This window comes from Peromyscus leucopus, chromosome 4 (assembly GCF_004664715.2).
Source record: "Peromyscus leucopus breed LL Stock chromosome 4, UCI_PerLeu_2.1, whole genome shotgun sequence".
Taxonomy (NCBI): Eukaryota; Metazoa; Chordata; class Mammalia; order Rodentia; family Cricetidae; genus Peromyscus; species Peromyscus leucopus.
Genome location: NC_051066.1, coordinates 144,187,013 through 144,210,431, shown reverse-complemented (window position 1 = coordinate 144,210,431; position 23,419 = coordinate 144,187,013). Strand labels below are relative to the sequence as shown.

At 46.3% G+C, this 23,419-nt stretch overlaps 1 pseudogene; it reads right to left on the bottom strand.

The window, feature by feature from the left end:
* LOC114704225 overlaps positions 1-21,226 on the bottom strand; it is a 90,605-nt pseudogene extending 69,379 nt beyond the window's left edge.
* Positions 21,227-23,419: the final 2,193 nt, after the last annotated feature.

Here is a 23,419-nt window from a genome sequence, read left to right as displayed (position 1 = left end):
ATTCTGGAAATGGAAAAAGGTTTCAGTCCCACACACCAGGCCAGCCTAGCACAGCTACCTGTCATGGTCCTCGGTGGCCATGACCTAGGGCAGGCAGCCCTGACTGTCATCAATGGCCCTTAATTGCACTCATAACCCTTAGAACAAAGGACTACTTCGAGAGTCTAGCTGTGGGCTGAACAGTCCCTTAGGGGCCTTGCCTCTTCCTGTTACTGTTTTCTTGGTGTGAGTTGGAGGCAGATCTAGCCAGTGGTTCTCACAAATGATGACCAGAGGAGGGAAGAGATGGGTGGCGGAGTAAGGCCAAGCCATGCCATGCTCAGTGGCATCTGAGGACCACAGTCGTCCTTTAAGAATTAACCTGAGTCTGTTAGAAGGTGGTTATTTATGGGTCCCTTCTACCTGTTTGTTCATTGTTTATAGAGCAGAGTTTTGCTATGTGGCCAGGGCTGGCCTTGAACTCATGGCAATCCTTCTGCCTCAGCCTCTCTAGGACTGGAATTACAAACATGAGCCACCACACCCAGATTGAAGGATGAATTTTGATGAATCTCAACCAAAGCAAGCTGGGAATAGAACATCTTTGAGATTCATGTGTCACATTGACTGGACCATAGTGTGTCCTGGACACTTGGCCAGACAGTGTTCTGTATATGTCTAGGTAGAGGGAGTTTCTGAATGAGATGGAGATTTAAATGGAAAGGTCTTTGCAGAGACTTCCTCAAACAGAAAGTCTGGTCCTCTAGGGAATAGGAGAACATTGCTCCTGCCTAATACTGCCTCTTCATGCTCTTGATTCTTCTGGCCTCTCAATTAGGTCTATGTCATCCTGGCTCTCCAGCTTCCAACTCAACCTACAGGCCTTGGGATCAGCTGGTTTTCTGAACTGTGTAGCCCTGTTCCCCTGAAGAGTCAAGCTCTGTATGAGGGAACTCCACAAAGGCCCTGTGGAGATTCCACTCCTGTACCAGGTGAGGCTGAATGTTAGCGTGTCTTGTGGGTTACTGGCCATAGGAGCTACTCCCTGACTGCTCTTCCTCACTGCTCACAGCATTTACACTCTTGTCCAGGAACCCTGCCAAGCGCTGTGTGAGAAACCCTGTAAGGACTGTGTGATGCCTCTACCCAAGCTCAGGCTTGAGACTTTGCTGGGGCTGAGAGCCCAACCCTTTAGGCTAGGGCTTGTTAAGACAACCACATGAGTGTGTCTAATATACAGCTGTGAGGAAAAGGCCACTCATGAACCTCCAGATCTCCTTCCTTCCGCTCCTGTTGCTTCCTGTCAAAGCCATTGCATCCCAGAGGGAGCCCTTGGGATGCTCAGTCCTGAGGACTTCTGAGTCCTAGTGTCCAGCAGCTTCTTTACTTCATTGGAGAGGCCCTTAGAGCATGGAACACACATACGTTCTCGGAGGTCAGAACAACTCTAAATAATGCCAAGCCTACCCTTTCGGGAGATGGTGATCTGGCCACAGCTACCAAAATCCACAAAGGGGCGTGAGCTGTTCATGAGTGCCAGCAGAAGCTCACTAATGATTTTAAAGGGCACTGTTTCCTCCACGTTGACCTCCATAAGAGTTCATCATTGAGAAGTCCAGTTGGGCTGTACTTGGTGAGGGCAGGTAGACCCTGGCAGACTGCCTCCACCCACAGAAAAACGCCAACCGAGAAAACTACCTCTCTTCTCATTTAGACACTTTGGTTTTAGATTTTTAATTATAAGAAGCAATATTATTCCATAATAAAACTTAAACACAGGTTAATATGGTTGGTAATTAGCATATAATAGGAATTTGTAGGGAAATGAATGTCCCCAACCTGCTTAGAAACAGCATGCACTGTTCGGCAGGATACCTGTTTCCTTAGTAATTATATTTGTAGTGGATTTTGTCTGCTAAATCAGAATTCCCTCATGAAGATTGTAGAGATTTCCTTCAATTGCTGCATGGATACAGAGTCTGAAGAACCTGGGTCCAAATTAGTGACAATTTCCTGCAGTTAAAATGATTTTTAGACAACCATTTGGCCAGTCTTGCTGGCTGTGTTCTGTGAGGGGCATCACTGTAGACAGATAGGGTAGGGTGCTGGGAAGCAGGTAGTTTTTGCTGAATCAACAGTGTGATGGAGGTGAACCACTTTGAAAACACCAATGCTCATCTTCCCTGAGGCCCCTAGTATCCTGTTCTGTGTCTACCCAGGAAAAACAACACACGATTTTGCCTTTTGATTTATAATTCATGGGCTCTGTGCACCAGGCTACTCACGATCACGGTGGCTGGTGTTGCCTGTTGTAAAGGCAGGCTTGAGCAGAGGCAGTATTTTGATGTTGACAGTTAGTGCTTGCTTGACATAATTTGAATATTATTTTCCTTAGAAACTGAAGGGAAAAGAAAGCTTGTCCCTTGAAATAAAGTTCTGGGGGTATGAAGAGAACTGCCACATTCAGCATTCATGACCCGTTTATCTTCCATTGTTTAAGAAATATTAAAAATATTTGCAGTGGCAAGATACCATCCAAGCAGTCTGCAAGATAAATTAGGAACAATGCTATCTTGCTTTTGATTTATGGCATAGAAAATGTAAATACATTCCCCTGCCTACAACTTCATGAGTGAAAAATGCCAAGCGCAGTTTATTGTGATTATTCTGGGCTAAAAACTCTGTCTTATTGTGGGTTTTATGGACAAGTTGCTGGGAGAACCAGTCCACAGGCTTGTTTCTCCTGAGGAATGCTGGGAACCCCAGTCCCCTTCGCTGGCAGAGGTGAGAGGGTACCTGTGTGTGTGACAGTGTGGCAGAGAGTTGGATGTTGGAATGAGTGGTTTTTGGGCAAATGATTGGCTTGGCAAAGTTGAAGGTCAGACCCTCCAAGTGTTCAGCTATGATTTGCTCCAAGTCATGAGTGTGGCTGTCACCCTGTTAGTAGATATGAGGGTTCACTGGTGTCCCTCACTCATCTTTTGTATTTCAAACTCAGCCTCCCTCAGCAACCACATCATCTCTATGCAACTGCAAAGCATGGGCTTGGTGAGTTGACAGGGCTTATGCACTATGTATAAAAACAATGATTTAAAAATAAAACCAAATAAACACCAGGTCAGGATCCATGCCCCACTTCAGTCCTTGCTCATGTAATCTTCCATCTCCCAGGAAGCCACTGGCCACCAGGACCCAGAGTCACTAAGTATTCCCATGGGGGTATCACAGGCTGCATACAGCCACAGCCCATTCCTGAGCCTTTCTGGGTATGGCTGGCAGGACAATAAAAAAGTTAATGTTTAAAAAGGTCTTTGGGGGGTGCTGGAGAGGTGGCACAGTGGTTAAGAGCACCGCTTGCTCTTGTAGAGAACCTTGGTTCCCAGGACCCACACGGTGGTTCACAACCATCTATATAATTCCAGTTCCAGAGCATTCAGTATCCTTCTGACCTCAGTGGCAACCAGGAGTACATGCACACACATGCAGGCAAAAACAAAACAAAACAAAACAAAACAAAACAAAACAAAACAAAACAAAACATTTGTATAAGTAAAATAAATAAATCTTTGCAAAGGAGGAGCAGGTTCTTGGGAGATGATTGGTGGGTAAAGTACTTGCCTTGCAAGTCTGAAGATTTCAGTTGAATCCCTAGAATCCAGTACTCACTTGATGCCTGAAGTGTCCTCTAAGGTGTGGCAGCTAGACATTTCTATCTCCAGGAACAGTGAGAATCCTATTCTAACTTGTGGCTGTGAAGAGAGGTCTACAGTGCTCCTCCAGCCATCCACTGTCCTTACTTCTAAGACTGGCCAGTCTCCCCACCGAGCTTCCCGGCCTGGCTCCTCCCTCTGCCCTGGGCCTCGAGAGGCACAGTGCACTCAGGGCTGAGCATGGTGCCTGTCAGAACAGGTTTGGGTAAGTACTTGTCAAGTGAGGCGCTGGTGGGAGGTTTGAGGAGGTGGTGGGCACTGGAAGAATGGTGTTTCAGGGACTGTTAAGTGGATGTGGCAGGAAGTGACTCGTGGTCTCTTCTAGCTGCTGGGAAGCTTCCATTGGTGATGGGTTCCATGAATGAGGCCTGGATGAGCTCAGGCAGCTTCTGGTCCTGCTGTTAGCCCTTTAGAAGATTTAGCAGACTCAGAAGACTTCTCCAGACTAATTTACCCATCTTGAAGTGTCATGGAGTGTCTCAGTACTGGAAATGCTGGCAACAGTGGACAACCTCAGACAGGATTCTGAAAGACGTCATGAAGGTATATCAGTGCGGGGACTTCTAGTCACTACAGTTCTTACTGCCGTGACGTCATGCTTGACAGAAGTGATTAAGGAGAGAAAGGTTTCCTTGTGGTTTAAGATGGGAAGGTGTGGGGCAGGACTGTGGTCACATCACAGTCAAGAAGTAGAGAGAGCTAAAGACTTCTCAGCCTGCTGCTCTTCTTCATCCAGTCAAAGACCCCAGCTCACGGGGTGGTGCTGCCCACATTCAGAAGTGGATCTTCCCTCCTCAGCATCTTCCTCACTGACATACACCCCTGTGTGTCCATAAATCCCAAAATTGGAGAAACAAGATTAACTAACAGGGTACTCGTCAAAGGGCAAATCCAAGCTCAGCCTGTGCGGTCCCCCTGGAGGCATGAGCTATCTAGGCACTGGCCTGACTGAGTACTAGTCCTGCAGATGAAGACTTCCCAACGGTCGCCTCCTTTCCCTGAAGCCAGATTGTTGGAGACAAGAGTTAAGAGGAGAAGAGGCACCAGCTCTAAGCATCTCTCAGATGATCCACTCCTTCTTTATGCCAGGAGGGAGCACATCCTGCTCTCCATCTCCCCTATCGCACAGGTTCCTAGGGCAGCAAGCCTCTCTGCAGAGCCACATTCCAGGAGCAGAGTAGCCTTAGCCTAGCGCTTCAACTTCACGGTGCCCAGAGTTCCTCTAGGGCCACTGGATTCTGTCTTACCCCGGGCTCTAACCGGCCCTGAAGAATGTTGGCATTATTGTGTCCATCAGTGGCTTGGTGCTGTAATGACCAGAGTGCTCAGAAACTCCTCACTAATTATTAAAGTGTGCTGTGTCAGCAAACCTGGGGCTCTAGATTGGCTGCATGACTTCCAGGGGCTGGCCTGTGCTGGTCTCTGCTGGGCTTTCCGACCCTTTTCTCAGCTGCCTTTGGAGGTTGTTGTGATATTTTTCCTGGGGGAATCTATTTGTATCCACCCCAGATTTAAAAAAAGAAAGCAGCAACAGAATAAAGACATGATTCCACCTATGTCTAGACTGGTAAACCATTCAATTTCCTAGGGTCCCATTCAGGGGTGTGAGTGATTCAGGCACGTGCATCCCCCCAAAAGCTCATCATGTGCAGGTGACAACTCACAAAAGTAACATTAGTGGAACTGGGGTCCCCATTGGGCTTCCAGTGTGTATCCACTCTAGAACCTTCCATGAGCACATGCATAAGGAGGGGGTGGCTTGAAGCCCAGCTAAGGGTCCAATGACTCCCACTCCTTCTACGAAGCAACATTCATGGGCCTGGCCTTGTGAGGGTCTCATCTGAGGGTCTCACACTGGTAGTCATAGTTGCTCTGATTTCAAGATAATGAAGGCCATGTCATGCCTAGAATCCAGAGTTTCCCCAAAGACTTCAATAAAAGACCAGTGACAGCCAAGAGAGTCCCAAATACACATGGAAACAGCAGCCAGCCAGCCCGTGAGCCTTCGAAAACAAACCAAGAAAGATAAATAAGGATCCATAGCTACTAAAGTAATAAAGAAAACTTTGACATTTTAGAGCCAATCTGGTATCAGAAATAGATTTTTATCTTTATTTTTCATTTGTCCTTCCATCTATAGATCTCAATCCAGTAAAGCAAATAAACGGGCTGGTGTTACCAGCTATATATTTTACACACGATAGAGGCATCACAGTAAAGCCTTTTCTTCTGTCTCGGTAAATAAAAGTGCTGTTTCAAACATAATCAACGAAATAAGAAATACAATTGCCAAGGAGGAAGGAGACTGCTGCTCTGAGCACGCTCCTAGGGAAGGACAGATCCATGGCAGGGCGGACTTGTGTTTACTCTTCCTGTCAAAGGACAGGACCAAGTCCTGCACAAGTTACAGGCAGATATGGCTCCCACTCTGCCACACACGATGAAAATGCTGAGTTCTGGCCTTGGGCTGTGGCTAGCCATGATGACCAGTGTCTAAGGGAGAAGGTATAAAGTGGCTAGGAGAAGAAGAGCCAGGGAGATGGAGGAGGACAGAGGCAGGCATGGGTAGGGGACCACCTGCCTACTGAAATGTAGCAGAGGTAGCTCACCCAGCATGCTCAGCACACACTGGGCATCATACTCAGAATGGCCTCTGCAGTGCTGGCCTCTAGGCTACCCTTGTGCCTGTCCATGATGGTCTGGACCACATTCCCATTACCTTCCACGTTAGTCTCTTTAGGCATCAAAAGGGACATGATAGTGTATTACATTGACCCTCTGCCTGCAATTGTATTTGGGACTGTTAAATACCCAGGGACCCAATTCGAATCTTGTCACCTCTCGGAGGCAGAGGTGCAACTATGACTAAGTCTTGAGAAGATGTCTTCAGCCTCAGCTTGCACCTGAGAAGTCAAGAGGCATTGTGTTAGGGATTCCCTTTGCTTTTTCTCGAAGGTACCTTGGCTTCTCTTTGAGTGCTTGCATGGATAGTTCAGGAGAGCAGATTGCAGATTCTGAGAACCTGCTGACAACAAAGAGAATGCAGATGCAGCCCTCACTGAAGAGGACTGGTCACTTGGATACGACCTGCTTCTTGCCCAAGTGACCAACCATTGGGGACTGAAAGCCAATGTTTGGACTGTTCCCAGCCCTCTCTATGCCCGCTCCTGCTTTGGTCTGGGTGTCACTAGTCCTGCTGGGTAGATGGAGCAGAGATCTCTCTGCAGCTTTGCGAACCCTCGCTACGTTTTGCAGAAGTAAAGGATGGCGTAATTTATCACCGTTGAACATGCGCTTTGTTCAATGACAGGGTAATTAGACATTCTTTCGGCAGACACATTAAATATATACTTATGCATTAAGACTCTGTGTCTCGGATCAGCTCTGTTGATTTATTCCTTATGCTTGGATCTTTGCCTGTTGATAGCCATATAAAACTCAACTTCCCTGCCAAGGAACAAAAGTGACGGGAGAGAAGCAGTGGGTTCCATATGTTACCTAAGTCAGGCTGGGGGATGGGCTAGGAAAAGGAGAAACTCGTATGCTTGAGAGTGCACACACCCTCACTAGCCAGCCGGGCTCGGTTCGCTTCCCCCTCCCTCACCTAGCATTAATTATGCAGTGGTAAAAATAATTTTGCATACATAATGCTGACCTCTCTCACTAGAGGGCAACAAAACCCCAGCTTAAGGAGCCTCCACCTACTGTTTCCAGTGACAGGAAGCGTTTAATAAGGAGCCACATGGATTTTGTAATGAACTCCCTATTAATTTTACATAAGTGGAAAGTTACTTTGGAAAACCAGGCTCAGATCCTGCAGATGCACATTCAGTCACCTCAACAGGTGGGAGCAGCAGCTGCCTGCCTGTTCCTGGTTCTCATGGCTGGCCCAGCAAGGCTCAGCGGACTTTCTCTTGGGGGTGCATTCTTCCAGCAGTTACACCTGAATCCCCAGAAGCCCCATTTGCTTGTGGAGAAGGACTGGACTCCCCTGCAGATTCCCAACCTGTGTGCTCCGCCCTCTCTCCAGGTGATGACTAGCAGGTTCTGGAGGTAGCCTGCATCCTGCCATGTGCCTGGCCCTTTACCTCAGCCTGCCTTGCCTTCCAGCCCTAGGCAAACCTTGAAGCAGCTACAACCATCTTTTTCTTGGTTGATCCTGAGTCTCTTCTAGGGAGTTGCAGCTTAACCTTAAGGAGTGGCGTCCATTTTGCCTTCTGTCCCCATGAAGACAGAAGACAAAGCACTGAGTGCTGAGCATATGCTCAGTGTGATGACTTCTGTTTTTAAAATCCCACTTAATAACCTTACAAAAGGGATTTCTGGGTAGGAATCATTGGCCAAACTCTACAAAGGAAGGAAGGCCTGGAAACTGGGGCTGGAGAGATTGCTCAGTGGTTAGAGCGCTGACTACTATTATGGAGGACCAAGGCTTGGTTCCCAGCACCCACATGGCGGCTCATAACTCCTGTTTCAGGGGATCTGATGCCCCTTCTGACAACTTTGGGTACTATATGTACATGGTGCACATATATACATTCAGGCAACACTCATACACATAAAATAAATAAATTTAAACAGATTTTAAAAAGGACCTGGAAACTTATGACAGGGTCTGACAGGTCTAACACAACCTGAACACATCTTTTTTATTGAATTCACTTAAAATGCTGTTAGAGAAGCAAAGCAAAGCTTCAGATTTCCAGGGTCTTGTGCCAGTTGTTACCTGTGGGAAGAACACTTGGAGTCTCTTCTGTGAGAAGCCATTCCTGCCCATAAGAGCAACGGACACCACATTGTCCTCCACAGGAAGAGCAAGACATGCTGCCAACATCCTCAACCACGGCCTGTTCTTTGGAATGAGTGTCTACAACCTGGTGCTCAGCTCTGTCACCTGGCCTCACTTCCCTGGGGGAGGAGTAGAGACCTACAGACGTATTTTTATTATTATTATTGCTGTCATTGTTGTTGCTGTTAATTATTGCTGTTATTATTATGCAGTTGACAGCCCTTTGGGAGAACTGGCCGGAGAGCTGCAAAGAAGGTCCAGCTCCTCCCAAGTGTCTTAGCTTCCCGTTGCTGTGATAGAACACCATGACGTAAAGCACGTTATAGAAGAAAGGGTTTATTTGGGCTTATGGGTCCGTCACGGTAGGGAAACCTGGCAGCAGGTTCTAGGCACGGGTGCAGGAGCCAAAGTGGAGAGTTCATATCTCAACCAAGAACGTGATGCAGAGAGAGCCAAGTGGAAGTAAGTGGCTTACGGCTTTTAATTTCAAAGCCCACCTTCAATGACATACTTCCTCTAGCAAGACAGCACCACTTAAACCTCCTTAAATAGTACCACCAGCTGGGGACCAAGTGTTCATGTGCCTAAGACTGTGGGGGACATTTCTCATCGGTGAAGTTGTGTGAACTTGTAAACTTTCCTGGCAACCCTTGATGCCTTTGCCCTTCCTGTTCTCCCTGGGAACACACACCTGGACAGGAACCCAAGTATGAGAGACATTGGCACGGTGGCATCTCAACGCTCCAGGCCTTGAGCGCAGATCTGCTTGTCCAGTGCCCAAGTCCTTACCAATTTCCTCTGAAACGTAACTCATCCTGCAAAGACAGAACTAAATTAAAAGCACTCCAGAGAGGAAACAGATTGCAGCTATAGATTAGGAGCGCAGCCTAATCCTTCACAAGCATTAAATATTTAACGTAATTGCACCACAGGTGCCAGGAAGATGTCAGCATTGTTTAATTAGACTTAATTAAACATAAGGAAAAGTCAAATGCGAATTCAGGTCGAGTTTTTTAATCGATTACAAAACCTCCTATTCTGAGGTCCCATGTGTGGTCAGGTGACACTTGCCCTGTGGTAACTAGGGAGCAAGACTAGCAGTGGGTAGAGAGGCCAAGGAAGAAGATACACATGCTGTCTCTAGCAAGGGATTGTGTTCGTGGACACGGCAAAAGGCATGCTTTTGAAACTAAGAGACTGTGTGAGCAGTTGCCCTCCTCCAGGCTCTGAATGTGGATATCTGGCTTCTGCCCATCTTGGGTTTCATTATTGATCTGACCTCTTTTCATTGGGGTGGGGACATCAAACCTTCAACCATATCTGCTTACACAGTCATGTGTAAAGACACGGATACCCATGTGGAAAGGGTCATGTGCAAACCCTGCTTTTCTACACCGGAAAGGTCATGTGGAGCATGTCACATCCTACCTGCACCACCAGCCTGCAGCCCTGGCTGCAACGGCTCTCCAAGCCATGTAACTGCAAGGTTGGTCATTTAATGCTGGGGAGGGCTGGGGTGCAGCTTAGCCGGTAGAGTGTATGCTTAGCCTGCATGAAGTCCTGGGTCCATGTCTACTCAAGAGAGCCTTCCATCTCACAGTCGTTAACTGAGTCATCTCACCTTGTAGGGCGGTGGTTCTCAACCTTGCTAACGCTGCGACCCTTTAATACAGTTCCTCACATTGTGGTGACCCCAAACATACAATTATTTCATTGCTACCTCATAAGTGTGATTTTGCTACTGTTACGAATTGTACATATCTGATATGCAGGACATCTGATATACAACGCCTATCCTATGGAAGAGTCCCAACCCACAGGTTGAGAACTATGACTGTAAGGTAACAAGTTTACAGGACTCCAGATTGGGTCATGGACATTTGGGGGATACATTTATCTTTCCTACCACAATGGCTTTTCTACCTGCGTTACCCATAACTTAAAGTTGGCATTAAAAAACAAACAACAAAGGAAAAATAATACCCAAAGTCCATTGAAGACAGAAGCCTTGGCATAGAAGGGAGTCTTTTGCTGGAGTGGTGGCGGGCACTTGTGTATGTACATACACACACACACACACACACACACACACACACACACCCCATGGATGCACTTGTGCGTGTACACATATACACATTCCATGAGTGTGCTTGTGTATGTACACACAGACACACACTCCATGGGTGCACTTATGTATGTACACACACACACACTTCATGGGTACACTTGCGTGTGTACACACACATACTCCATGGGTGCACTTATGTATGTACACACACACACACACACTCCATGGGTGCACTTGCGTGTATACACACACACACATTCCATGGGTGCACTTGCGTACGTACACACACACACTCCATGGGTGCACTTGCGTGTGTACACACACACACTCCATGGGTGCACTTGCATGTGTACACACACACACTTCATGGGTGCACTTGCATATGTACACACACACACTCCATGGGTGCACTTGTGTATGTACACACACACTCCATGGGTGCACTTGCGTGTGTGCACACACACACTCCATGGGTGCACTTGCGTGTATACACACACACACACACACTCCATGGGTGCACTTGCGTATGTACACACACACACTCCATGGGTACACTTGTGTATGTACACACACACTCCATGGGTGCACTTGTGTATGTACACACACACTCCATGGGTGCACTTGCGTGTGTACACACACACACTCCATGGGTACACTTGTGTATGTACACACACACTCCATGGGTGCACTTGTGTATGTACACACACACACTCCATGGGTGCACTTGTGTGTGTACAAACGTGTCAGCACAGATGACGACGAAGCATAGACGGTGATGTTGGGTGGGGGATCCCTAGCCTAGTTCTCTCCCACTCATTCTCTCCTTCCTGACTTCCCTCCTTTCCCATATTCTGTTGCATTTGAAATTCATATTACTTTTATCCTACACTGAGACACCCCGTCAATACACACTAAGAACACGTTTAGAACCAACCTGTTGGTCTTCTACAGAAACTCAACCAGGCTGGAAATTAACACATCATTCATCTCTGACAAATGGGCTAGTTCTTTAAACCTTACAAATTTCCAAAAGTCAAAACACTTTCTGACTTACAGTCTAATTATTTTTTCCTCTGCTTTGGCAATATAGCATGTTATTTGCAGAAATTGAGGTGTTTTTGTTTTTGTTTTTTTATTCACTCAAAGGCAAAAGAGCTAATTTTCAGAAAATTGTACTTTCCCTACCAGAGACTCCCAGTTTGGTTGCATGGGATCCTTCTTTGAGTGTTTGGACAGACAGGGAGTTCAGGTGCGGACAATGTTGAGAAAGGGTCTGAGCACCATGTTTTAGAAACTGTTCTGGGCAGTTCTGACAGACCATGGTGAAAACTACCGGCTACAGCATTCCATCTACAGATGCAATATTTCTTGGTTGCCGGGGCACTGCCCAGTTAGAAGCTGATGATGAGAGAGTGGCAAAAAGTGGGTGCCCACATGGGCACCCTGCTGCTGTGGCTTGAATGTGGTTCAAAGTTCACACTCTGGTGCGCTGGCTAGTTTTATGTCAACTTGACACAAGCTAGAGCCATCAATGAGAAGGGAGCCTCAACTGAGAAGATGCCTCCATAATATGGGCCTGTAGGACATTTTCTAAATTAGTGTTTGTATGTGAGGGCCCCTCACATTATGAGTGGTGCCATTCTTGGGCTGATGGTCCTGGGTTCTATATGAATGCAGGCTGAGCAAGCCATGAGGAGCAAGTCAGTAAGCAGCACCCTCCATGGCCTTTGTATCAGCTCCTGCCTTCCTGTCCTGACTTTCTTCAGTGTTGAACAGTGATGTGGAAGTGTAAGCCAAATAAACTTTTTCCTCTCCAACTTGCTTTTGGTCCTGATGCTTCATTATAACAATAGTAACCCTAACTAAGAGAGCTGAGAACTGAATTCCCAGTTGTAGAGAGCTGCTTGCAGCCGTGCCTCAAAGATGGCGCTGGCTTCCGCCTTCCACCCTCCATGAGTGCTCTCTGTGATAAACAACTCCTTATTTGGCTAAGGCTAAGGATTTGGCTTGCTTCCTTGCACCTGGACCTATCCGCAGTACCCACATGGCAGATTGGGGTTGGATGCCCAGAAGCTATTTAGGTTGTGGGTTGGCTTTCCCTGGGTCAGAAGATTGTTTCAAGGTTCCTGAATAAACTGCTTGGAGAAGAGCCTGGTGTTGCATCTTCCTTGCTGGTCGAGGCGGACGCGACACCCAGTGCCACAGTGTTGATGGTGGAGCCTCGTGATGTGGTTGGGTGCGCTCCCCTTTTCACAGGCCACTGTCTCGCTGGTGGGAGTTCACAGTGTACGTTAACACAGGAGCTCGGCTCCCTCTGGTTCTTTTCTTCATGCTCCTGTGGTTCTATCATGCCCTGATGTAAGAAAGAAGCCCTCCTCAGATGTGGCTCTTTGATCTTGGAGTTCCCAGCCTCCAGGCTGTGAGCCAAACACACCTCCACTGTTAGATATTGCCATTCAGTGGTGGTTTGTCACAGCAGCCTTGCCAAGGCTAACAGAGTAAATACAGGGCTCAGTAGAATGCCTTGTTGTGCCTTATTTCTGCCCACCTGTCCCAACTCTCAACAGGAGTCTTGAAACAGGTTTCTTAGGGAAGAAATGTATAGAAAAAGAGCCTGGTGAGGTTTAAGATAGGCTTTGGGAATGCATGGCATTGCCCTCCAGCTGTCGAAAATCTTCTGGACCCCAAGAACAAAAGCTATGGGTTGATGAATAGCCATTGATAAATCAAAAGTGTCTTGTTCCAGACTCATTTCCCTCCTTTTTCCAGGCCAGACAAGAGCTCTTCTTGCTGGATGGTGGAAGGGAGGTGGAGGAGAAGGGATGCAGCAGCTGCTGGACTTCCATAGGGATAGATTCATAACTCATGCTTTGTGTGAAGCCCAAGAGGTCCACAGTCAGTGGACTCAGAGTATAAGGTGGCATCATTTTCCATTCTGGACCTGAGAGGCACCCATCGCAGCTTCAGGATGTGAGAGTAGAGAAGATGTGGGCATCCACCTGGCCTCCCTTCAGCCCAGAGTTGGAAGGTGGAGAAACCTACTACAATACTAGGAGAAATATATGGGTGACACTAGAGAACAGTTCTCTCTAGTGGGGAGGCTGAGGGACAGCTAGAAGAAGAGTCAGGCTCAGGCTTACCTGGGTGAACACTTACCTGGGTGTAAGCCACAGCCAGAAGCCAGTAGGGGCACACATAACCTCATGCATTGATGTAGATTTCAACCCCACATCTGCTCGGTCACATTACAGCTGTAGTGCTCAGCACCCTAAAAGCAGACTCAATTCCTGGTTAGAACAGGAAGGAAAGCCTGGTAATGTTAGAAAAAGCTGATGTGACCCAGCACATGGGGAATGAGGGTCCATTTGTTGGGATTTAAATTCTCCATGAGGTTTCAGTGCATGGGAAGAGTGGTCATCATCAACTAATGTTCATTAGTGCATGATGTATTACTTACAGATAATGCCAGTGCAAACCAAGCTTCTCTGGTTATTAGGTAATTCACTTTAATATTCTTAATACTAAAAATTAAAGCACAAATTAATGTGATTTTTTCCCAGACTGCACCAGGATAGGATACTCTCCTAGCCTTTAGATCTGGGCTCACTTTCCTCCTCTTGATTTGGTTCTGTGGTAACAGCTTTATCTGCCAGCGAGGTACAAGGAGGCATCTCTGGGCAGCCAGGCATTGGGGTCTGCTTTGAACCAGATCTCTTATTGACATCTATTGTTGTTCACATGTTAATGTGACCCAACCGGACCTCAGTGGGACTCTGCAGGCTTCTCCTTCCTGCTGGAATGTCCCCAGGATCTAGTCAATGTTACATTCTTTCCTTTCTTGCTATGTCACATTTCTTCTAAGAGTTACTATGATTTGTTCTAGAATATTATTTAAGATGTATTACATTTGTTTATGCTGTGGAATATTTGCTTAATGATGCAAAGATGTGTTGCATTCCTTTGTGTTGTATTTGTTTAACTCTGTGAAGCTGTGTTACTGTGCCTGTCCAAAACACCTCATTGGTCTAATAAAGAGATGAATGGCCAATGGCAAGGCAGGAGACAGGATAGGTGGGGCTGGTGGGCAGAGGCAATAAATAAAGGAGAAAAAGAGAGAAAAGAGATCAAGGAACACAAAAAGGAGAAGAAGAGGATGCTAGGGGCCAGCCAGCCATGGAGTAAGAGTGAAAGTAAGATACACAGAAGTTAGAAAAGAAAAAAGCCCAGAGGCAAAAGGTAGATGGGGACAATTTAAGTTACGGAAAGTTGACTAGAAATAAGCCAAGCTAAGGCTGGGCATTTATAAGTAAGAATAAGCCTCTGTGTATTATTTGGGAGCTGGGTGCTGGGCCCCTCCCCAAAGAGCAAAGAGTAATAAAACAACCAGCAATGTTTTCTAGTTTTCTTTTGACAACTTTATAAAACTTTGTGTGTGTGTGTGTGTGTGTGTGTGTGTGTATGTGAATGCACATATTTGTGGTGTGCATGCAATGAGACCCACTTTGCACCCAACAGGAGCATCTCTTCAAATACTGGAGGGCTTGCTAATGTGCTGGAGGTTGCCACCTTGAAAGGGATACTCCACAGTATTCATGACCATGCCCTGTACTCATATCCAGTAGTTCCTGTTTGCCTTGTACTTGTACACACAACCAGGCTTTAAGTTAGGCTTGTCAGTTCTGCACCCACTGGCCGCTACACCAACAAGAGCTCTGTTAGTTGAGAAAATGACCTTGGGTCTTGAAGGCAGCTTTGCTGGGGTCTTCTGGGTCTCTGGGGTTGTGGGAGATAACTGAGAGATAGTTTCTGGAGGCTTGTGCAAGCTTGCCACACTTCCCTGGTTTATCTTTCAGATAACACACCATTGTACACTCAGACATGATACCCATGGGCAAAACATTACTGATACTGAGTGGGCGTCTTTGCTGTTGCAGTACACAAATTGCCTGATGTGGATTCCCTCTGCAGTGATGAACAGCTCTATCTGCTCCTTAAGTAGATGGGGATCATGAAAGACCACCTCTCAAGGAAGCCCCGTGCCTGCATAAGTCCCAGGTTTCAAACAGCCAACTCATGCAATGAGCACAGGATCAGGTACCACTGCCTAGATGCCTCCCAAACAGATCAAGCCAATCGACTGTCTCACCTATTCAGAGGGCCTGATCCAGTTGGGGGCCCCTCAGCCTTTGGTTCATAGTTCATGTGTTTCTATTCGTTTGGCTATTTGTCCCTGTGCTTTATCCAACCTTGGTTTCAACAATTCTCGCTCAAATAAACCCTCCTCTTTCTCGCTAATTAGACTCCTGGCTCTCCATCTGAGGCCTAGCCATGGATCTCTGCATCCAGATTCCTCAGTCTTTGGATGGGGTTTCTGGCATGACTATTAGGGTGTTTGGCCATCCCATCACCAGAGTAGGTCAGTTCTGGCTGTCTCTCGGCCATTGCCAGCAGTCTATTGTGGGAGTATCTTTGTGAATTTCTGTGGGCCTCTTTAGCACTTTGTTTCTTCCTTTTCTCGTGTGGTCTTCATTTACCATGGTCTCCTATGGCTCAATCTGGGAGAAGGGGACTGGACCTGCCTGGACTGAGTCTATCAGGTCGATCTCAGTCCTCAGGGGAGGCCTTGCTCTGAAGGAGGTGGGAATGGGGGGTGGGCTGGGGGGAAGGGGAGGGGGGCAGGAAGGGGGAGAACAAGGGAATCTGTGGCTGTTATGTAGAACTGAATAGTATTGTAAAATAATAATAAAAAATAAAGATACTCAAAATATTTCACTTGAAATATGTATATATATATTTTTCTACAGATTTCAGAAACATCAGAAAATATTGAAAACTATAAAGCTGTTAATTGTATTGTACCTCTAAAAATGATATTCCTTTTTGATTTATTTTTTTCAGTTGGACTTCAATAAATAAGATAACGTACAGAATTTTTTTCTTCAAGAAAAAAAAAAAAGGAAGCCCTGTGGCCAGGATCATGATGACCAGGCCAGGGTGTATCTGGAGTTTTCCTGGTTCTGTTCAGCTCCTGCTTGAACCCAAGTAAACACACAGAGACTTATATTACTTATAAACTGTATGGCAGTGTGGCTCATGCTTCTTGATGTTTAGTTCTTGTATCTTAAATAAACCCATTTCTATAAATCTATACCTTGCCACGCGGCTTGTGGCTTACCGGTACTTTACATCCTGCTCTTCATGGCGGCAGATGACAGCATCTTCTGACTCAGCCTTCTACTTCCAAGAATTCTCCTCTCTCCTTATCCTGCCTACGCTATGCTTCCTGCCTGGCTACTGGCCAATCAGCATTTTATTTATCAATCAATCAGAGCAACACATTCATAGCATCCCCAGCACCAGGGTATGCATCACATCTTTTACCATGCACTTAATATAGCCATGCTGCTCAGTGAAATCCACAGCAGGCAAATGAGTGCCCTTAGTGTGTTTTATTTCATGTTCCTGTATGCAGGATACAGAACCCAGATGTCCTGCCTCTGACCTCAGATCACATGGCTCATGCTGATGGGTCAGTCTGCTGGCAAGTGTGGCTGAAAGATTCCACCTTAACTTATGAGACTAGGTCTCTCACTGAACTGGATCTAATGGATAAAGCTAGTTTGGTTGGCCATTGAACTCTAGAAATCCACCTCTCACCAACTCCCCCAAATGCTGGATTTACAGGCTCTCAGCACTGTCCCCGGTTTCATGTGAGTGTCTGAGATCCTCATGTGCACATGGCAGAAACTTTACCAACTGAGTCGTCTCCCAGCTCCATGATGCAACTTTTTATCCCTTACATTCATCAGTCTGGGCTTTTAGGCTTAACTCCTAAACCTGATATTATTGAATCTCTCCTATATTTGCTTGTTGCCAAGATAATGTGAATTATAGAAAAAGGAAGTCCCTCGCCTTTTGTGTGTGAGTTGGGACGATGGAACACACAGAATCCTCCCCCACTCAATGATGGCTGCCTTTTTCTGGGTATCTTCTATAAAAACACCCAGGCCTGGCATTTTATTCATGGAACCTCTATCCCTCAACCCCACCAATGGGCACTCACACAATCACTCAGCTTGTGTATGGGAAGGTCAGGGTTGGGGGTTTGCATCTGGCTGAGTCTACTGTTGGACCCTGCTATGTGGACCATCCTCTGCATCTTACCCCCATCAAAGGCTCCACAGTCAGAGCCCTGGGCCCTCTAGCACATGCTTCCTTTCTGTCCCATATGCCACCCAGTCCAGGGTCCCTGGCTTTCATGGCCATCTTCCTGTTAATACTGTCCTTACTCTGTCTATTGTACCCTAGAATATTCTCTAAAATACTTCCATGGCACTTCTCTAATTGTAAGACAACCCCTATGACTGCAGACACTTCAGAAGCCAGCTCTGCCCAGAGAATCTATCAAGTGAACATTGCTCTCCACACGAGCTGTGTCCCCTCTGATGCCATCTCCACCATGCATTCTTTTTTGGAGAGCCTGACCTTTCTCTTTCCCCTCTACCCATTTCCCTCATAACTGACCCAGGTCACTTCCCCTCCACAGGAGCCAGCAACACCAATAGGCTGCTCCCTGACTTCCTGCCCATGTAAGTTTTCTGGGGCTACTTTGAGCATTGTCAAGCCCTTTAAAGTCTTGCCTGATTTCCAGGAACACCTGTCACAACTTAGCAACTAATTACAACTTGTGGGATGAGCAAGTAAATTCATAGAGATGCAGAAACTCCAGCACTGACCACAAATGCAGATCATGGGACCAGGTCTTAGGAGAAACAGGGAAAGTTTGCAGAAGACAGACTGTGGCCACAGAAAATGGAAGTAGTAGGATCCTCACCAGTCTCCCTCCTAAATGAAAGCCCATGGACACATTTAACTTCCAGTGCAAATGGGACTTCTCAGATGAAATTGTTAGTGGTCATGATGGCATTGTGCTGGACCATCTAGGTGGGACCATGTTTGTAATCATAAATCTAGAAGGAAGAGGCAGGGAGTCTCAAAGACACAACAGTAGGAGATGCTGTTATGGAAGCAAAAGCCTGCAGAGATGAGAAAGGACACACCAGCCCAAAAACATGATGTCCATGACATTGAACACATAGGAATGAGTCCATGACCATGAGCTCATGCTGGAGCCAGTCCTCAGTTTTAGTTTCTGGGCACTGGCTTCAGATTTACAGCTTTAAACCCTGGAAGCAAGGGAATTGTTGGGTCAGGGATGCTGAGAGCAGGTAGAGAGCAGAGACAACTCATGAGGATTCTGGACCTGCTGAGCCCTGAATGTATCCTCACTGGTATTAAAGGTGAGTGCTTTAGGGGCCGGGCAGATGGCTCAGTCATTAAAGTGTTTGCCTTGCAATCATGAAGACCTAAGTTCAATCCTCAGCAACCCCTGAAAGGCCATGTGCAGAGGCATAAATCTTTAACCCAACCCTGGGGAGGTGGACAAAAGAGGATTCCTGGGAGCCAGTCTGGCATAATTAGGGAGCTCCATGTTCAGTCAGAGACCATGTCCCAAAAATTAAAGTGGACAGAAAATGAGGAGAATGGCTGACAATGACCTCTGGCCTCCACATGCATACACACAGGAACACACACACAGGAACACACACACACACACACACACACATCCACACACACATCCACATGCACACACACACACACACACCACACACATACACATGCACACACACACACAGGAACACACACACACACACACACACACACACACACACACACACACACACACCGGGGGTGAGCTAGAGTACTTTAGAGGAGTACCTTAGGAAAGGGACGGAGGGTATGTATACTTTCTTGTCAGCTTTTGTACAGTGTGGAAATTCATTCCTTTCCCTAGAGTTGGCCTTCTCTTGTTAAAAATTGTTTTTAGTGTATTTATTTATTTGTGTGCATGTGTGCACCTGTATATGTGGCATGCCTTGGTGAACACGTGGAGTGCAGAAGATAACTTGTAGGAGCTAGTTTCCCCTTTACCATGTCCTGGGGATGGGGGTGTCCTCAGGCTGGGAAGCAGATACCTTACCTGCTGAGTCATCTCAACAGCTAATTGAGAAAGTCTCCTTAACTTTCCAGTCACTACCCCTTTTCATATGAGAAATTTCCTACAACTTCCAGGTAGATAAACTGGGTATACAAATTGAAGATTTACTGATAATAAATGATAAGGACATTTATTTTAAAACATCTCTTTAGCATACACACGAGGTTATCATTTATTAAAGATGAAAGTAAATTTGCATACTGGTGAGATGGGTATGTTTCTCTATTTTTACCTAGAGATTAAATCTTGGCTGAATATTTGATCCTGCAGGACATAGAGTATATCCACATTTTTTTTTTAGAACTTATTGATATTTTGATTTTATAATCATCAGTTCTGAGAATGCTGCTTTGCATAAGTGCAGAGTACAAAATGGCAGAAGTACATTTAGAGCCATTTCAGAGATTGTTGGAAATTCTGTCCTAATCCGAAGCCAAAATTTGTTTAATGATTTTTTAAAATGAAACTCAAGTTATTAACTCAAATAGAAATATTAAAACTCAAACATTCTAACAAGATGATACTCTGACTTGGTGCTTACTTCCTGAGGATAAAATATTAAATGTCTTCGTTTTCTGTAATTAAATGACTATGTTGCTATAGGAGCAGAAAACCGGGTATGTGCCGTTCATGATAAGCAACAGTTTGGAGTCTGAGCTCTGCTTTTCAGGGAGTGTCTGCTGGCTTAGAGTGGTGTGCCAGCAGATGCACAGCTTGTCCTGTCTTCAGAACCAAAGCCACCCCAAAGTCACATGACATAGCCTTAGATTCCTGAACGTTCTATTTCTAATTAATTCTTGGTTGTTCATATCCAGAGATTTTTTTTTTTAACTGTTGACAATCTTTCCACAGCCCAGGCATTCAGTTACATGACACAGGTCATGGCCCACCATTAAAGCACAGGACCATAGAGGAAGCAGTAAAGGCTGGGCCTCACCAGACCTGTCCTGGCTGGTGCCTGAATCATCCTGGCATTTGGTCATAGCAGCAGGAGTAGGCTAAGCTGGTGTCTCCCTGCAGGTGTTTATCTCCTCCTGGCCAGACAGGAAACAGGTGACCCCATCTTCTTCTGCTTTCCCCAAATCTATAGAGCTGAATTCGAGTCTAATACGAAACGGCTTTGAGTTTACTTAAAGATTTCTCCATCTTGTTATTGAGGAATGTTGCATCTGTGCTCTTGTGAGCCAGGTTCTCGAAGTGGATTCAAAGATCTGCCTATCTTTTTTCATCTTTAGCTTTTGCTGATGTTAGACTGTGTTGCGGAAATAAAGGTGCAATAAGCATGAGGACTCCTGAATGTTATTTGGAATCTAAAGGGTCTGCTTTGGGATGAGCAATCAGACTTGAGGATCCCAGAGGCCCCATTTAAACACCTCAGCAACTGGGGGGTTTTCTTGCATGTGTGTGTGCCCGTGTGTGTGCACATGTGGGTACACTCACACTATGTGCCTGTGTCTATGGAGGCCAGCGGACAGCCTTGATATTGCCCCTCAGGTGCCACCCATTGTTTTTTGAGACAGGATCTTTCACTGGCTTAGAACTCACCAAGTAAAGTAGGCTGGCTGGCCCGCAATCCACAGGATCCTCCTGTCTCCACTGCCCCATCTAGGGCTTACCGCCATGCCAGGCATTTTATATATTCTGTGGACTGAGCTCAGGTCCTCCTGTTTGCAAAGGGTGCTTTGCAGAGGGAATCTTCTCTCCTGGAGCATGGGTGTCATTTTCATGGTGACCCAGTGGTGGCATCTGCGGTCACCTACAGACCTGCTCATAGGGGAGCGAGGGACCAAGTAACTGCTAATTGTGTCTGCTGATCACAAGCATTCCCTCCGTCCACTGTGAGAGACAGAGGTTGGTGTGGACAGACTAGTGCCCGGGGATCTGATTTCACAGACTGTGCTCTGTCACCTTCCTGGCAGGAATCACACACAGACCCAGAATTACAGAACTCAATTCACTATCTCATTTCTTCTTGAATTTTAGATTCAAATATGATTTTGAATGTGTTTTATTCAAGGGCTTGAATTCATCTCTTAAATAAATTGCTTTACATTTTCTGGAAAGTAGAGGTGTTGGCCGAAATTGTATACAATCATTTAAACACAAGAATAAGGAGTTTGTTTCTAGGGACACTGCCTGGAAGGACTCACTTTGAAGAACCACTGGTCTGTTTGGGTGTGGTCATTTCCAGCATCATGCCTGTGGGGGGGGGGACCCTCATTCTCACTACAGGGGGTTAAACAGGGTGATTCAGCAGTTAGATGTGAAAGTCGGAGGAGGCTGCTTCCTGCTCCCACCCCGCCCTGAGACACCTCCTTTTCTTAGCCTTCCACAGATAGGTTTTCTTCCCTCTCTTTCTCTGCAGGACTGCCCTGCCACCCCGATTTGGTAACTGGTCTCTCTGAACATGTCTGACACAATCTTCCTTCATGGAATTAAAAATATTTTGTGCTTTTCTAAGTCACTCAAGGTCTTGCTTGTGAGAAAACATGAATATGAGACATTTTCTTTCATTTAGATGTTGGTAGGTAATGATGCCACAAATACCAACTGCATGTTCCTTTTCTTCAAAAAAAATTTTGCTTTTCATTTTTATTTGTTTATTTATCTACCAATTTATTAGTGTGGGGGGTGGGGTGGGGGTGGGCATGAGCATATACCCCAGGGCTCATGTGATATGTGTGTGTGTGTAGGTCAGAGGACAAGTTCAGGAATCAGTTCTGTCTCTGGCCACCATGTGGATCCATGGGTGAAGACTTGGGCCATGTGCTTTCATGTACCAACCCTGCATCTTCTCCTCTGAGCTATAAAAGCAGCATGGCGAAGAGAACCTTGGCTCCCAGGTTAGGAGACGGCTGTCTTCTCTAGCATCAGTTCCTTGTCTGTGAAATGTTAAACACCCTTTGTCTGCTCTGGAGTGGGGGTGGGCATCAGGCAAGGAGGAGTGTCCTGGCCATGGCCCCAGCAGACAATCCTAATTTCAGACCCAGGTTGGCCCTGATGGCTGGATGCATTCAAACAGAGCCCTGGATACTCTGACACTTCCTGTTTCTAGTTGAGAGGCAGGTGATCAAGTCTAATTTGTGGATCAGTTCAGGATTAAATTAAACGAGATCTTGTACCTGAGACCTTTGGCTTGATGCCTAAGCATTCAATGAATGACAGCTATTATGACTGTTATCTATTCACACCCCCAACTCTAAATGAGTTATTTTTACAACATTTTCAAGATAAGAACGTTGGTTTGACATTCATTTTTTACAGCAGGCTTGGGAAATCTCCCTCCAAGCCCCAACCTCAAGATTTTCACACTCTTAAGTTTCATCTTGCTTACTGTCTTCTCTAAGATCTGGCAATGGATTCCATCCCTTGCAAGGCTGAGTGCTCTGATGCGGGCAGGATGTGATAACCAAAGCCTGCTCCCAGCCACAGTGTGGACTTCATCAGCTGGACCTTGGACCTGGTCCTTTCCCCACGTGGCCCCTTCTCTCTCTTCGAAGGCCAGCACCCTCACCTATCTTGTGACTTTGTGACAGCCTCTAAGTGTGGAGCCTGGCAGGGATGGCCTCTATCTTGCTGAATGCTTGGGTCAGGGAGGCATGTGTGTTGCCTGACTGAGAATGGGGGGTGGGGTGGGGTGGGGGACTCACACACAAGGGAAGGGAGGGAGGCCAGCTCTTGGTGAACACATATGTGCTCTTCAAGGCAGAGGTGCAGCACACTGTGTAGACCTGTTATCCATGGTCTGTGGTCTCGGTCAAGCAAGCAGTAAGCATTTGCCCAGGTTTTGATGAGCCTGGTGACAGCAATGGGGG